The following is an 18148-nucleotide window of genomic DNA, read 5'->3' as shown; positions in this document are numbered from 1 at the left end:
CAAATTGGAATTTAACAAGCATTCCTACTCGCCAGAACCGCTTTTGCTACGCTTAATACCTGTTGCATATTCATAACTCTGTTGGAAATGAAGACATTGTAAACTGGAATTAAATTCTGTTATTAACTCGGTCGACTTTGCCTAAAGGCGATTCTCTCTTAGGTTTTTTTTTTTTGTGGGGTAAACAAGGCATATTTCTGTGAATTAATATCCATGTTTTCTGACCACGGATTAACCAAAATGGATTCAAGTAATGAGAATTGTTGTGAGGGTTAATTTATTCTTCTATACCATCGTCAGCCAGGGTAGAGAGAGGCTGTATTTATGCTTGGCATACAATGTTCACACACACACACACACACACACACACACACACACACACAGACGCACATACACTGGTATTTTCAGGAAAAGAATGAACAAAGGACAAAAAAGAATCCAATCCTTTTAAAGAGGATTCCTCTTGATTTATAAAACAGAATCCTCTAAGAAATCGAATGCAATCATTTTCAGGATTCCTCTTGGACTATAGAGGTGAGTCCTGAAAGTGATCGAATCTAATCATTTTCAAATCATTCTTGATCTATATTCGTTCAGATCTAAGACACTGGAAGACTAAGCTATGCATGTCAGCGACATGAATGTTTACCATTCAAATTGGCTGGAAACTACTCGTCGAAAGAGTTAATAATGGGCTAAATATATTCCTTTTAAAGGAGTTCATCTTGAAGAGAGTTGGCACAGTGAATAATGAATAATACTTAAAAGTCTCCGTAACTCGCTCGAATTTGGATATCAGATGTAAGGGGAGAGATTTTTACAAATTTAATTCGCTCCTCAATTCTGGTTCTCGCTTCTTCTATGAAACGTTCTGTACAAAGTTAACATTCATGTTTAAATCACAAGTTTTAAAGGTACATTGATCGATCCCCAAGTTCGAAGTTATTTTGTTTGACGTATAAGTTCAAATAGCATGTTCAACCCAAAATTTTAAAAGACATTTTAACTTATAAGTACAGGGAACAGATTTATAGCATTAGATTAACCTATAACGTTAGCGTAAAAATATACACGTTCAACGAAGAAAGCCATCATACAAGTTTAACGAGCATAGTCAACTCACAGAATATGGTAGTGGTTCATTTCAATGTAGTGATGTTAACCCCAGGTCACTTGTACTGATGCATCTACATCAGGTCCCTCTAATGATGGTGGCCAGATCTCTCTCTCTCTCTCTCTCTCTCTCTCTCTCTCTCTCTCTCTCTCTCTCTCTCTCTCTCTCTCTCTCTCTCTCTCTCTCTCTCTCTCTCTCTCTATTTGGTCGTCCGCTCTCGCACCAGGTCTCGTCTGACCGAGAACCTCAAGTCTCGATCACGCATGATAGAGAGAGAGAGAGAGAGAGAGAGAGAGAGAGAGAGAGAGAGAGAGAGAGAGAGAGAGAGAGAGAGAGAGAGAGAGAGAGAGAGAGAGAGAGAGAGAGAGAGAGAGAGAGAGAGAGAGAGAGAGAGAGAGAGAGAGGGAGAGAGAGAGAGAGAGAGAGAGAAAGAGAGAGAGAGACCGAGGACCATGGGATTGTACCCCAGTTGTCCTCGTAATTCGTCCTGAAGGCGGGAGCTTAACACCACTAATTTGAGTCGTTGACTGATGCCCTTTTGTCCCAGAGTCCTACACGGGACAATAGGATATCGCAGGGAGGCAGGAAGAAGGAGGGAGGTGGGGGCTCTTTGTGTGCCCTGTAGGATAATGCTATCGCTTGGGGTGGCGTGGTGTGGGGTGGGGAGGAGAGATAAGAAAATACTTTGTTATCATTCTCGGTGCAAACTTTGGGACAATACTGCCATCCCAGAATAGGTTGACAGTCTTGCTGTGGCATGGACGACCCGAGGTTGGTGATCTTACTGGTGAATGAGAACGGTTTGTGGTGCACCACACTAGGGAACGATAAGGGCTTGTAATCCTTATCGTTACCCAGCAGAGGACGATGACCTCCTAACTGATAAGCTGATAAGAGATCGTGGGGTGATGACCTTTCTGGTAAGCGACAGGGGTTGACGATAGGCACTGGTGACCTTCGTTATGGACTTAATGACCTTACTTAAGAACGGACAAGGGCTGTTGACCTTACTGGTAAAGGATGGAACTTAATAATGTATGACAACAGAGATTGTTGACCCTGATGGTGCAACATGAGACCTTATGAACTAAATATACATCCTTTGTCGGGTAGCTGGCAACCATTTGTTTACTCCATCAGCTGATGTCTTGACACGCCACTGCAACGATGTGTATATGTGTTTACCTATGTGTATGTGAATGTATATACATGCATTTGTCTGTTTATCTATATTGCCCGACTATCTGTCTATCTATTTCTTGTCTATCCATGTTGGAAAGTATTTGAACATGAGGAAAATAAACTATATCTTTCAACTCTTCTTGACTACAGTTACATTCCATATATCTTTATGTAAGAATTTCCAGCAGATACGCACAAGGATTAGGAAGATACAACAAATGTATCTAATAGGCCTTTGAATATAAACCATTATCTTCCCCAAGTCAGTAATTACCCCAAAATGTACAAGTTCCAGATCAAGACTTCAGAAAAATTCTCCTGAACGAGAATTGCATCAAAAACATATCTTGTTTTTGTTGCTTGTTATAATATTGCATATCGGAAGGGTCTCTGGGTTCCTGTTGTCTCAATCTACCTGTTATCTTATATATTACTGTTCTACAATGTTCCACACCAGTCGAGATTAAAAGGGAGGCAATCACCACGATGCTAATGGTGGGGGCGGCAACTTCGCTTTAATTAATCCCCGCGTCGAGACATCCCTCCTCAAAATCTAGAAATTATGACCACCGCAGTGCCGGAATCGGGGCGGGAAAAAAAAAAGGGGGCATCATCTAATGTCATGTAAGGTCACAAAGTTCCTGACCCGAATTGCACGGTGGGGGACAGGGGGTTGGGAGCATGGGGTGGTTCTTAGTAGGGCAGAAGGCAACGACCTGGACGACGGTGGCTGATTGGAAGGAACCTATCAACGATTTGGGTTAAAGGGGACAGGGCTAGTTGGAAGGATCACTTACACATATGCGGTCTAGTGAGGGTCATTTGCATGGTGAGGGTGTGTATGTGGACCCCCCTCTTCAGTATTACCTTTGAATACCCGGAGAAGGTGTTCAGTTTTTCCTTTTTTTTCCCCTATTGGTGGTAATGAATTTACTTTAATTGCCCTAACGATCCCGTTAGTCAATAGACACAGAGCCTAAATATCAACACTTAGCAACGCGTTCACTATCATTCAGTATTATACTCACTATCATTAACCGCCATGTTCACCGCCACTCACCATCAGATTCTAAGACACCACAGTGTTCAACTCAGCTCACTGTTATTCTCCCTACCACTCGTCACCATCATGGGGAAACCAGTTCAAAGTTTAACTTATCTTTAAATGTATATTAGAGAGAGAATTTTGCGCTTGTGAGTGTGTGTGTGTGTGTGTGTGTGTGTGTGTGTGTGTGTGTGTGTGTGTGTGTGTGTGTGTGTGTGTGTATGTAGTTGAAACCTTATACAATTCTTCTGGCTAAGTGGCAGCAGAAGAGAACAGGTAAATATGACGAGGGTGGGCGGCACTGTATATAGATCAAGTCAATAACACTGATGATGTGTGTGAGAGAGAGAGAGAGAGAGAGAGAGAGAGAGAGAGAGAGAGAGAGAGAGAGAGAGAGAGAGAGAGAGAGAGAGAGAGAGAGAGAGAGAGAGAGAGAGAGAGAGAGAGAGAGAGAGAGAGAGAGAGAGACTACATTGCTTTGCTATTTTTGGCCAAAATCAATGGTCTCAAGCTTGGAAAGGGATGAGATACAGACCGGATCACGGACCTCCTCTCACCGCATCTCCCGCTTCACCAAAGCATCAAGGTCTGAAGGGATAAGATTACCATATATAAAACATACATCAACCATACACTTACAGGTAGATGGGACAGGAGCCCATACACTACCAGAGATTGACGGTTCGACCCCTTGGGTATGACGGCACGACGGTATGACCCTGAGATATGATGGCTGGACACTTTGACCTGGTCATCTTTAAGGTTAAGTCAAGGGTTAATGTCGTGGTGCCCAAGTGTCATTTACCCTGACGTGTTCAGAGTGTCGTTTCATCTTGCTTACAGGGTCAAGGGACAAGCTGCTGCTAAATTAGTTGTTGACGCCAAAACAATATCTTCATTTTGGCTTTTGAAGGCTGCCTCTCTCTCTCTCTCTCTCTCTCTCTCTCTCTCTCTCTCTCTCTCTCTCTCCCTCCCTCTCTCTCTCTCTCTCCCTCTCTCTCTCTCTCTCTCTCTCTCTCTCATAGGTTCAAGGGAGTACCAGTGGAAAGGTGCTGGCACTACTTTAAACCATTACGAGACTTTGGTTCAGTCTAATGAGGCGTTCCGAAGCAGTTCGGTACCGCATATGTAAACTCTCATACATTCATAACGTAAATCTAGATTTATAAAATGGTGATGAGGGCCTTACTATCTGTTAAGGTAACCTACTGTAGAGCTACAGTGTTGAGGATGAAGCTCTTTACGATTTAGGGAAAAAACAATCATTTGTTGATTCGAACTTTTAAGAGAACCATCGAAAAAAGATTCAGACTAGTGTGAGTAGGTTTTCCCATCATTTGATACCCATGATCACTTTCAGGATCCTTTTATCTATAAGGAAACATGAGACCTAATTTTGTTTCATAATGATCGTGAAAGTTGAAAAAAAAATTGCCGAAGTTAAGATTAAAAAGCGAAGATTAAACTTGTAGTAGTGAGATTAAGGAAAGCTACCGCAATACATTTACTACGATACCTCTATTGCACTAAGGGAGTGGCTACGCCAGGAAGCTGGTAATTAGGCCATTTGAGGATTAAGAAAGAACGTAAACATCAACCCTTTCTAAGACTTAATGAAGGACTAAATTGTTCACAGGCAAGGGTGTAGAAACACCAGGGCGTGGGGTGGTGAGGGTTGGGGTTGGTGGAATGAGGGTAGGAAAGGAGATAGGAGGGAGAGGGAGGGATAGAAGACTGAATACGAAAGGCCATTTGTTGTTCGCTAAGGTAATGGCTTAGTTCAGACTTTCAGTGTTTAGGAGTATGCACCTAGGCAATGGCTCAGGTCAGGTCCTCGAGTGCTGGCAGTGAATGGTTAATTCACTGTCTCTCTTGTGAGAGCACGGAGCAGTAATTGATCAACTGTGTCCCGCAGTACCGGTGGTAAATAGTTAACTCAGTGTTCGAGAGTGTGGTCATGGACCCTCTTGGGTATGAAGTACAAGCGAATCAATTGGCGTCCCAGTGACCTTTTCAACCATAATGAGAAAAAGATGGGCGCATCAGTCAACCCCACCAAGGAGGATTTGATCCTCATAGTAATATCACTGTCGACGTGGGATACTGCCTCTCCTTACGACTACACTAACCCATCGTCTTTCGGACGAGGCTAGAGTTATGGATCCAGTGGGAAATCAAGCGGTACTACATACTGTGTTTGGCCGCCCCGCTGACGAAGGTGGTGGTGCATCTCCAAAGGCAACAAGGCTCCTGCGGGAAATTATTGATGTCTAGAGTACCGAACACTACTGCCAGATCACTTTGGGTACACTCTAGTTAACGAGACCATCACAATTTGGGTAAAGGACCATATCGTCGATCATAGGTTACAGTGTAATTGATAGGCGGGAATGCTAGGTTGACAGAGTACAGTGTGAGTGATAAGAGACAGTGACATTGATAACATCTAGCAAGGTACATAGATTAAACTGAGGGGGGAAAAATAGATCTCCTGTGGAAGAGCGAGTTTTAGGAAGACCGGACAGATCTCATACTCACTCCGAGGAACATTGGAACCCCATTAGGCTCCTCTTTGACCTTCCTCCCGCCCACCTCAGGTGATGAAGCTTGAACATCTGGAACATTAACACCGTACCAGCTAAAATGTTAAGCTGAATTTCCAGACTGGGAAAGAAGAGTCTCCAGAATGGAAATAGAGTCACTAAACCAAACTTGTCGACTGAAGAGGAGTTCTGCTGGCTTACAAAGAACCATTGTTTTGCTAGTGGTGGGTCTAATGTTTAACCTCAGTTCATTCAAGAGTGGAAATGTATTACAGACCACTTCATGATAAGTTTGACTCAGTGGGACGATCTTTGTCTCTTTAAAGATAAAATTTGGTCCCAAATTCTTTCCGTAAATAGAGAATTTATCTCTGTCTGTCATGTCGGGCTGTCTCCGTAAACAACAGCTTCACCGAGTTCGAGACTGCTTCATCAGGTTTTGATACCGCTTCACCATGTTCGAGTCCTGGAAACCAATGTTATTTCAGCCTTACCGGTCCATCTGTTACCACTGGGCGAGAGTGTATTGTATACATGTCTGCATGGGGGATGCCTGGATATACCAGTTGTAACGCAAACATGAGAAATGGTCCAGAGAACTGGTCAATTTCCTGTTCATCTGAGTCACTATTGAAAGGGGATGCAACATAAACATATAGGGATATGATTCCTATATATATATATATATATATATATATATATATATATATATATATATATATATATATATATATATATATATATATATATATATATATATATATATATATATATTATCATGTACTCTCCTAAGATCTTGTTTAAGGGCATTGGATTACTAACAATCGAATAGTCATTTCCCTGTTAGGGGCGATCATAGCCTCGCAGTTAGCGTTCCCAGCTACCACGCAAATGGTACGAAGTTCGAATCTTTGCATATATGTATATATGTATTATCATGTACTCTCCTAACATCTTGTTTAAATCTAAAATCTTATATTATTTTGTCCTCCATACTACGCACCACTGCCTCTGCCACGATGGAACTAGATCGTTCTATGTTCATTCAAGTCCTTGTTGCTTCGTCTCACTTTGACTGAGACAAGCCGGGCTTCATACCAACTCGTTATATATCAGTGCCGACGCCTTCCACGGCAGTCTGAACCCAGACGGCATCCTGAGGTGTAGTGGCTCTTCCCCGAGGTGTGGTGGTGTGGTAGGGGAGCAGAACGATTTTTTTATGTAAGTTAAGATGCCTTTGTGGTTAAATGCACTTGTAGTTGTATTAACATAGTGTTATGTTGTGTGCTGGGAAATTGCTTTTTCATTTGATTTGTGGTTAATTAGTTATTATACTTGCTGTTACTTCTATGTTTCATTAATAATACTGATCATTATCAACCTGGGCTCATTCTACACCTGTAATTTTTCACAATCATTTATGACGAGTCTTCTCCTCGTAGTATAACCTAGATAACAGTGCTCTATATCGACCATCACCTTCATTACTGTGAGAGCTAGATTCGTTATATATATATATATATATATATATATATATATATATATATATATATATATATATATATATATATATACCTTCATCCCATAAACATTTACGTGCTTGGACTTTTACTAGTCTCATTCGATTATTTGCGTAGTTACGGAGGCGAATTTGGCGAAGTTTGAGCAAAAGTTATAATTATTTAATCAGGGTGAGTGCAGACTCTCTTGCCTGGCTCCAGTGAGCCTGATGAGGGTGGCTGTGATGCTGGGTGGGAGCTAGGGAGATTGGCCCCTTTCACTCCCTTACAACATGAGAGAAAGAGGGAGCAGTATGTATATATATATATATATATATATATATATATATATATATATATATATATATATATATATATATATTCTATAGCGGGTTGAATGGACAGTGAAATCCTGGTTCTATGGCTTCCAGTCCAATATGTTTGTAACACAGTTTTATTTTACATTAGATTACCAGCAGATAATCTAATTAGTTTGAAGAGAGGGAGGGAATGGAAGCTGTAGAACTTTTGATATAGTCTGCTCAATCATTCATATATTCAAACTCTGCTATATCGAACTTTGGGAAGAACTTCTATACAAACACTTGAGAATGTTCTAAGAACTTGTGTCTCCATAACTCTCTAAATCGATATGGATCCACGTAATTGTTTTTATAATTCAAATCTTCCTTTACTAAAAGTTTATAATCTCCCAGGGGAGGATTGGATTAATCTAAAACCCCGTCAATTAAAGGTTTTCGTCTGTATTCTAGGATTACCTGAACAGCATTGGAATCCATAACTGTGAGGTCCAAATCCTCTCAAATCGACGTTGGAAACAGAGCATTGTTGCACACTACCGAACACCATTAGTACAGATTCATATCATGGCCTACTACCATTTAAAGGTCTTCGTGAATATTTCGCGAACATGGTAGCATCAATTTTACATTTTTTGTATATATATATATATTTAGTTGGACAAGTAAAAGTATTCCGTTCAGCAGCACGTCCCACAAAACACCAACCTCCCTCTTACACTTTCCCCATTTGGGATGGGTCGAGTTTATAGCTCAAAAGAACATATGCTTGAGCAAGACTTCAGATTAATTTGCAATCCCCAGCCGGTCCTTCAGGACCTCAGTGGCGGCTCGGAACTCCCTCCGGTGCCTTCATACCAATGCTCTAGCCATCGAACCATTGCTAATGGAGAAGCTGAGTAGATGTTGAGCCCGGGACGACAGCGCCAGCAAGTTGTCACGGTGGGTTGAGGGGGGGAAAGGTCAATAGGCATGCAGTGGGTGCAGGCAGTGGGTGTAGGCAGTGGGCGTAGGCGGTGTATGTATGTGTATATATATATTTATATTTATTTTATCATACTTTGTCGCTGCCTCCTGCGTTAGCGAGGTAGAGCAAGGAAACAGACGAAAGAATGGGCCAACCCACCCACAGACACATGAATATACATACACGTCCACACACGCACATATACATACCTATACATCTCGACGTATACATATATATATATACACACACATGTTTCTCAATTCTCTATTAACGTTCCAGCTTCCTCAGTGGAAGTATACATTTATATTGTTTCGTCTAGCATATCATTTTCCAGTGTGTTTCCAGGCATTACGTCTGATTCATCTTTGTTGACCTGCTTTCAGCTTTAAAATGGTACTCTTTTTACCATCTGTTCTTCGTGTCTAAGATCTTTTAAAACACTCGTAACAGTTTATAAACTTAGGTCCATCAATTTTACCTGTAGAGTGATTCTTTATTCTCTCTACTTTATTTGCATTTATTTTTAGCAGGCAGCCATACAACCAAGCATTAATCAACTTTGGTTATCATATAAGTACGTTAAGTATCTTTATATGTAGTGTTCTCTCTTATATGGAGAGGTTCTCGCTGTCACTCCACACACTTAATGCCCTCTAGTCCCCTTCCGTCCTTCGTTTACACAAAGTGTTCAGAAGCTAAGAGGGAGAGAGAGAGAGAGAGAGACACGAAGAGTCATTTTCACTTCATCTCCCCTCCACTCTGGGGGCCTTGGCAACGGTTTACCCACCATGAATGGTGGGTAAACCTTTACTTACAGACGCTGTCTCGACCATATCTGCGCGTCCTGTGGTAGCGAGGGAGTGAAAGATTAATGTCCAAACCCCCAGCACCCGTTCCCCCCCCCCCCCCTCTCTCTCTCTCTCTCTCTGTCATTCCCTGAGGAAGGGGCGTATGGCTTCGCGTTGGATGGCCCTAGTGAGAAACATCTTTAATCCGCTCGCTTCTCAGGGTTATGTTAGGCCTCTGTGGGTATGTTGTATCCTATCTCCTTTATTCCTTTAATGTATATAAGTTTCAGTAGCCTATATCTACCCATTCCTTCGACCCCTGCAAACACGAAGGTGACAAAACATACTGGCACTGTACTGATTCATCAAACGCCATAACCACCGACACGTATGCCATTTTCAAACTCTGTTCCAACAAACATAAATCCACCTGAAACTCAACTCCCCAGACATACAAGAGTCATACTTTCTCGTCTGCGTCTCGGACGGCAACCGACTCTCTGACATTAAAACCATCGACACGCTAACCATTAGCTTCGTTGTCAGCGTACTCAGCTCTACCGGAGATGGTACAGGGTTCGAATCCTTGCTGTTGAATGGTATTTTGTGTTCAATGGAAGTACGCGCTCATTGCACCACATTCCTGAGTATATATATATATATATATATATATATATATATATATATATATATATATATATATATATATATTTAAATATATAAACTTACAGCAATGCGAAGGCGTGACAGACCAACTCTCTGTCTTCACACATCCTGAATCCAATTTGAAACTAACGTCGTTTTTCGTTCCTGTGAAATTAAACGGCGAGACAATAACGTTTGTTTGAGCGGGACAAACTCCAGTTGGGCGGAGAGGATGGTATAGGTGGGTGACCGGGGGTTCACTATGCTTCGGAACTTCGGAAAGAGACAATTGAAACCGGTTCGGGACGAGCCTTCGAGTCCTCGAGAGGGAGTTTTGTCATGGATTTCAGCCTGCGTTCACAAAGTGATGATTTTTTTTTATTTCACACAACTTGATTATGACTAACACACACACACACACACACACACACACACACACACAAATTGCTGCATTACATGAGGTACAAATTTTCAATAAATTGCAGGAAAATGGATGAATTATACAGACACCTCGGACGTCCCCTCCCCAGTTTTTCAGCTGTTTCATGATTTCATGTCACTATTCTGCTAGCTGGTGCAGCTGCAGCTGGACGCTGCATCACAGCTGAAACTGCGTCATGATCCCCTAACTCCGAGCGCAACTGAAGCTTGACGCTGCGTCACAGCTGAAATTGCGTCATGATCCACTAACTCCGAGCGCAACTGAAGCTTGACGCTGCGTCACAGCTGAAATTGCGTCATGATCCACTAACTCCGAGCGCAGCTGAAGCTTGACGCTGCGTCACAGAACCGCTAAAGCTGAAGGATAATGCTGGGTGCCATCATCATACTGCCGCTCAAGCTGAAACACCGCTGAAGTAGATTTTCTCTCATATTGCTGAAGCTGACGTACAAATGATCGTTATCTGATACTGAAGGAACGTGGGTAGATAACTCGGCACTGCTGAAGCTCGCTCATTATCAGTAGTGCAAATACCTGAAACTGCTGAAGTGATACTCTCATTCTCGGCCATGAGGAAGGATGAAGGTACCTGTTGCCTGAAGCTGAAACGCCCAAGAGGAGAGGAGAATACTGTTCTCACCTGTGACTGAAAGACATTATAGGAGGGTTGAAAACGGCACTTTACTGAAGCTGAAGCGAGGCAGACAGTTTAGTGAACACTATTGAAGTCCAGTAAACAGGAAAAGATACCTTCTGGATCCGCTCAGGTGAAGCTCGACAACAATATTAATTCCTGAAGCCGCTGAAATGTCGCGTTTCTATCTCGTTCAGCAGAGGTTTGCGGTCATGATCAGTAGGGCGCTGAAGGCAGAAGCTCTCTCTCATGTTGGGTGATTTGACTTAAGTGATATTTTCTGGTGCTGGGGAGGGGTTAATGAAGGTTAATTGCGAGGAAGGGTGACTCTTTAGTGTGTGTGTGTGTGTGTGTATGTGTATGAAAGATTTGAGAGAGAGAGAGAGAGAGAGAGAGAGAGAGAGAGAGAGTGCGTGTAAAAACTCAGGTACTAACCAGTAATCAGAAATCCTTGTATCAAAAAGGGAAAACAAAGATATCACACACGTTTATCCAGATGATCTCAAGATGTAGAATTCACGAATGTTGACAGTGATCAATGTCTCATACCTTCAAATATCACTTCATCTCAAGCATCAGTTATCATATAAATAAATGGTCAACTGATGAGTACTTCTTTATCTACCAATAAGACAGAATAGCCTTTAAGTAACCCTTAATTAACGTCCTCAACCAGTGATCAACTGCCTTAACCCTTAATCAACTTTTTCAACCCTTAATCAACTTAGGTAGCTCTCCCTGCACCGTTTCTATTAACTCTTCAACACATTAATTTCTTCAGCCTCATTCCATCCCTCATATTTTTTCCCTGGCTGACCTCCTTTACCTTTCACTCCTCATTTCCTGTCACCTAAAAGTATCTTGCTCCTTCCTTTTTTTTTTCCATCTTTCTCATTATACTTACTCACATGCGAGAGGCATAATCAGTATCCTCATTACTTAATTATTATTTAGCCACCTCATCAAATCCCATACATCTCTATTCCTCTTCTGGTCAAGTCACTTCCCATTACTCACCTCATTCAATCCCTTCTCACTTACTCATATCCTCATGAAATCATTTTCATACCCTTCACCTCCTTACTTCACATCACATCTTGCCTTATGATTAATTGCTTGACTACATCACTTCATTAATCACACTCCCTTCCTCCACCCTATCTCCCTCAACACAAAAGGGAGCGGGGGAAAAAAGTTCAATGGTTTTCCCTCTATATCAGGTTATTCAGAACTCGGGCCAGTTGGAGTAGCTCCGTTTCTCAAACTTTGAATTATCTTTCGAAACTTCTCTACTTAATCTGGGCTGACGAGACTATTACTAAAGCAGATTTGAACGATAAAAGAATGGCCTTTCTTTTGTCTCCCTGTGTGTGTGTGTGTGTGTGTGTGTGTGTGTGTGTAATAGTGATCATAATGATAATAATGATAGTATTACGAACAATGATAGTGATGATAATGATAATAATATTTATAATAATAATAATGATGTTAATAATAATATCAATAATAATAATAATAATAATGATAATGATAATATTGATTATAATAATAATGATAATAATTACAATGATAATAATAATAATAATCATAATAATGATAATAATAATAATAATCATAATAATGATAATAATAATAATAACAATAATGATAATAGTTATAATGATAATAATAATAAAAATAATTGTAGTTATAATAATGATAAGATAATAATAATGATAATAATAATAATAATGATAATAATAAAAATAATAATAATGATAATAATGATAATAATAATAACAATAATAATGATAACATTAATATTAATATTAATAATAATAGGCGGCGAGGTACTGAAACGTGATGGGTGGTTACCGTAGACTTTTCCCTCAAATACCTTTGACTTGCGCCCTACCTTGCATCATCTTTGAATGTATACATATCATTCAATCAGAAACGCACTCTCGTATTCTAGTTATGCTTATGCATATATATATATATATATATATATATATATATATATATATATATATATATATATATATATATATATATCGAAATGAAAATAATGTAGATTCGGCTTAAAACGGCTTGTCGCAATTTCGTTCCTGTGCGGATTAAACAGAATCTAATTCTTTTTCACAGAGTTTCAAAAGAGAGTTTAGGATCCGATTTCCTACAGACTGTAGTCCTCACGCCTGTGATGCTTCTTTCTCACAAACTGTGAAGGAATTAATTACGTAAATGTGAAACAGGCGTTGGCTGAGATCCGCAGTGGAATAGAAAAAAGGAAGGGACGAGTTTTAAGGGTATTTGTAACCAAACGTAAAGAGAGAAAGGAGAAAAGTCCTTAAGAAACCAGAATGAAAAAGAGGCGTCAGCTGAGAAATCTTTACAGAGGAGGTAAGACTAAAGGATCTGGGGAGGGGAGGTGGTACTCCTCCAGGTCGAGAGACTGAGAAAAACTGCTGATTGGATCGACGAATACATTAGTTTACGACGCTTTTAAGAGCCATGTGGAACTGATAACAGATGGGAAGTTAAACTCTGATGTCTGCTGAGAGGCAGGGAGAGAGAGGACGGAGTCCTGGAAGAGAGGTGCCCTGGAGGGGACGAACCTGTGGTCTATTGTGGTCTACGAGTAAACTGAAGAACGCTTCGTCACTTATACGTCACTGAGGATCAGGGTCGTAAAAATGCTTAGGAAGTAGAGGAAGATATTTAATATTCTGATGAAAGGATTGGCTAGAAAAGGAGAAAGGAAGTGAACGAGGGGAGACACAGACGAGAGAAGTGTTGAAGGCAATTGATGTCGACGTAGAAGAACCGAATTATAAAGTTCATTATAAAAGACACTTGAGGAGAAGGATGAGATGTGACACTCATGAATGAGAAGGTGGGGACGTATGCAAGAGATGGCAGGGAGGGTGGATGTGAGCTGGGTACCGGAGGATTAGGGTATGAGAAACACTGATAATTAGGGGATGGGTCACTTATGGGAATTAGGTGCTACGAGACTGGAGATAATGAGAGAGATTGAGACGGGGTGGGACGTTGTAACATATGTGTCTGGGGAGAGTCAGTCGAGAATCTAGTTCAAAATTCTCCGATAGATCCAGAAATGTATTCTGGTGTAGCATGGGAGAGCTAGGAATTGAAGTCTGAAAATAGAAAGGTAGGAGAAGGCCTGGGAAATGAGAAAATGGAATGAGAGGGAAAGAAGAGAGACAATAAGATATGAAGATTAGATATGGCTAGGGAGACACGGGTTACCAACTAAACGGACAGAAACCTGGTGCCATAATCATCCAGGACCTATAATTGTGGCTTAGGGGCTGGAAAATACGAAGGTTAATTACATTAGTTACCCTTGGAATATAATCACATTAGACGTTTTTCTTTCCCCCCATTATCGTTCCTCTACACAAGTGGTTTAAGTGGCAGGTGTGGAGGGTTATAAGGTGCTTTTTTTGAATACTACTCAAGCGGTATATATGTGGCGTGAGCCTGGGCACTCAAGCTGGCTCATAAGTTGCTCTCAAGTGGTAGATATATTTTTTGGCCTTTCTGTTCACCTCGTTGAGTGCTAAAAGCCACTTGAGAGCTATGTCTTAGACGGGCTTAACTCTCTCTCGGTTTTTTTTTTTTTTCAAAGTCAGTTCGCATTTCTAGAAAGATCATGTCTGTTTCTGATATACGTTGGGATATTTTTTTTACTGAAAATGCGCGTTCCAGAGAGAGAGAGAGAGAGAGAGAGAGAGAGAGAGAGAGAGAGAGAGAGAGAATAAGATACAATGAAGGATATAAGATGCGAAATAACAGGAGACCTACCTACTATGAAATATACAGTGGTGGGAGACATGATGATCACATTTCTAGATGATAAATAGCAACTTGGAAGCGACTGAACTGGGTAAAAAGAGTATTGCTGTCATTTACGGCCGTGGATGAATCAATGAGAGAACTTAATTGATGAATTTTTTATCCTCTTTAATGTTACCTCAACCACCTACAGTTCTTCGCTACTCCGAAGAAATATGCATAATTAATGATAGGTTCAATTGTTTTTGCACCATAAGGGTGAGAATCTGTTTATTTACTACGGCTGTAAGTGTCTTTTTTAAACAGGCTGGGGAAGTATTCCTCCAACAGGGTTTAGAGGGCGATAGTGTTATATGGAGAAGAACCTGTTCCTGGACAAGGGATTTGATCCGGATCTAATCTCCTTGATAGATGGGGCTTAGGAGTTCTCAAACCTAAGTCTTTTGTAGACGTTCATTGACAAAAATACTTATATGGGTGATTGGCTAATTGGCTATATGGGATTTACGTCTATCAATTGCAACCCTAAAAATCTTTTAACACCTTTTAAAGGTGTTGAGGATAATCCTAAGACTATATACATTCCCACAGTATATGTATCCAATTATATGTATACATAATCACATACGTGCATAAGCCGATGTATAGGATTAGATGGTAATGAATACAGGGTTGGTGATGATCTTATACGTTTTAGGTAATCAAATATACGTTTTTTTCTATTCTGATCAGCCCTTCTTTATTGATTTAGATTGGGCATTTGATATTGAAGGCTTTGAAGAAGCGTCTTTACGGTATCTGATTGCCTTAATGGTATCTGATGCCATATGTGCCTTGGATACCCCTGGAAATATAATGATTATAGCACACCAGCCTCAGGGCCTAACAGTAAAGAGCCACTTTTGGGACATTCACCCGTGTGGCGTATCTCATTTAAGTCTATTACTGCCGCTGCTGGCCGTCCATGAATGGCATTTAATCCCTTATCACCAAAGCCATATGAAATTCCTCAGGACGATCGACTGTATTTGTTTTTCTATAAAGTTTCCAACATGTATCCTATAAATTCCACCATACCGAGCACGTTCTTAAGTGTGGAGGATAGTGAGGTATGTGTAGCGCTCGTCTTTAGCACGTTCTATATAAGTGTGGTAGAACATATGTTTGTGGTAGAACATATGTTTGTGGTAGAAGCAACCACCTCAGTGGTACTTACCGAACAGGGGCTTCACCACACTAGGAGTTTTTACTGTTGTCGAAGATAAACACAGAGAGAAAAATCTGTTCAGTCGTTAGCAACAGCTGGTTCTCCCAGCTGCTGCAGCTGCAGGTGGTCCAGCTCTGCTTCAGCTGCACCCTTGGTACACCAGGCGGTACAGCTGTGGCAGCTCTGATGTTGTTAGTAGTGTGGAAGCAAAATGAAGTAGTTTCCTCAGGAGATCTAAATGAAGTGCAATTAATTTCTCTTCTCGACGCCAAGAAATATTTTTCCCTCCGTCTTTCCCGTATTTCTTTGAATTCCTTGATATAATTTCCCGTTTCTGAAGATGGATTCTCCTAGGCCATAAGGTCATGAGAGAAGAGAGATCTCTCGACGAAATTATAAGGGATTCAAAATCTTTTTCTTAATAAGGTGTCTTGCAGACTTCACTCGCTTGGCCTTTTCCACGACATACAATAGTACACAGAGAGTTACCTCCACGAACAGATAAAGAACAGGTTCTTATTCGCACTCATACAGCCTCCAGCCATCCTGCATAATGCACCGAAACTGGATTCTCTTGTCCTCAAACCAACCTCTACAGACCTTTTCTGTGGTGTCCCCTGACTTCTTCAAATGGACTGGATCAGCCCATCGACAACACGTCGCCTCTTGTATACCCCATTGTTCTAATCTGTTCCATCCCATGCACACCTCACACACTCTTACATGTTCTAGCCTCATTAAGGGTCAGGTTAAAAGAGTTTAGCCTCATGATCGTACCTTCGTCCATAAGTGTTACATCATTTATCAAGTAATTTAGTACTGCAATAAAGCTCGTTACGATAACCTGGTACATTAACTCCAGTAACATTATCATAATCATTTGATGACCTAATAACACAATGACATCTTTCCTAACTATACTTACATGTAATAAAGTACTTATTTTTGGCCTTTTTAGCTGTGGCAGAAATAAGCAGAGATTTTTCTTAATTCGATGAAAGTACATGTATATGAATTCTCTACACTTTATATGTGTGCACTTATATTGTTAATGCTTTTTTTCGTGTCTTACACTTTTTCTTTATAATTTCTCATATCTTTCTCTTTCCTTTCTGCTTTTGTCCATGTACACACACATTCCTTTCCTCATTGTTTACCTATTTCATTTATCAGTTTCACGTTTTCTTTACATTTCAAGCCTCATAAAGTATAATTCAGGGGTTACTGCAGTGATCATGATATTCTGTCCATCTCGTCTCCCTACCTCAATGAGTCTTCGCACATTACCTCCAGATTTGTCTCCATCTATGCCTTTCGGCTTTGTTTCACCTCCTACTCTCTCCCCTTACAAACTTCCCCTCTCCTCATACTTCCATATATCTTTCCTCCCCTTCTTTCCCCTCTCAATTTCTCTTTCTCTTACACTCGCCAGACATATAAATTCACCTCAGTTTGAAGTCTGCTCCCCTACATGGTCTCTGAACCATTAGTCTGTCCAGCAGTCTGTGTCTGTGTGACCTCTCCTTTTCCCCCTCTTCCTCACGACCTAGATTCAATTCTCCAGTGGCCTCTCCACCCTCTACCTCTTCTTCTTTCTCCTTCTCCTCCTCCTCCTCAACCACTTTCTTCATCTACTTCTCCTCGTGCATCACATTTCTCGTTTTATATATTGGTTTCCTAGACACATCCCCCATCGCCATAACGGTAATTTTAATCTTTTTCACATTTTTATCTTTCGACCATTCCACATTCAGGTTATTTTTCTTTTTGTCACTTTTATCCGGATAAGTGCTTGATTATTCTGTTACAAGCGTCTTCAGTAATTCTACAGCATTGTTCTTCAGTGGTCTACCACGAGCGTTTCCAATAGTTCTGCCACAAGTTTCTTTCATGGTCTACTTATGATAATGTAGCATGAGTTCCTGCAATAATTCTTTCCGTTACTCAAGTGTCCATTCTTT

The 18148-nt window shown here is 40.7% G+C and overlaps 1 long non-coding RNA gene across 1 annotated transcript in view; it reads left to right on the top strand.

The window, feature by feature from the left end:
* Positions 1-7030: 7030 nt before the first annotated feature.
* Positions 7031-18148, top strand: part of LOC139763718 (uncharacterized) — a 31604-nt gene continuing 20486 nt past the window's right edge. The window contains exon 1 of the long non-coding RNA XR_011716220.1: positions 7031-7105. This is a non-coding gene — a long non-coding RNA (uncharacterized lncRNA). The remainder of the gene's footprint in view (positions 7106-18148) is intronic.

Source organism: Panulirus ornatus, chromosome 47, assembly GCF_036320965.1.
Source record: "Panulirus ornatus isolate Po-2019 chromosome 47, ASM3632096v1, whole genome shotgun sequence".
Lineage (NCBI taxonomy): Eukaryota > Metazoa > Arthropoda > Malacostraca > Decapoda > Palinuridae > Panulirus > Panulirus ornatus.
The sequence above is the reverse complement of the archived record's forward strand: the minus strand, read 5'-3'. Positions and strand labels throughout refer to the sequence as shown.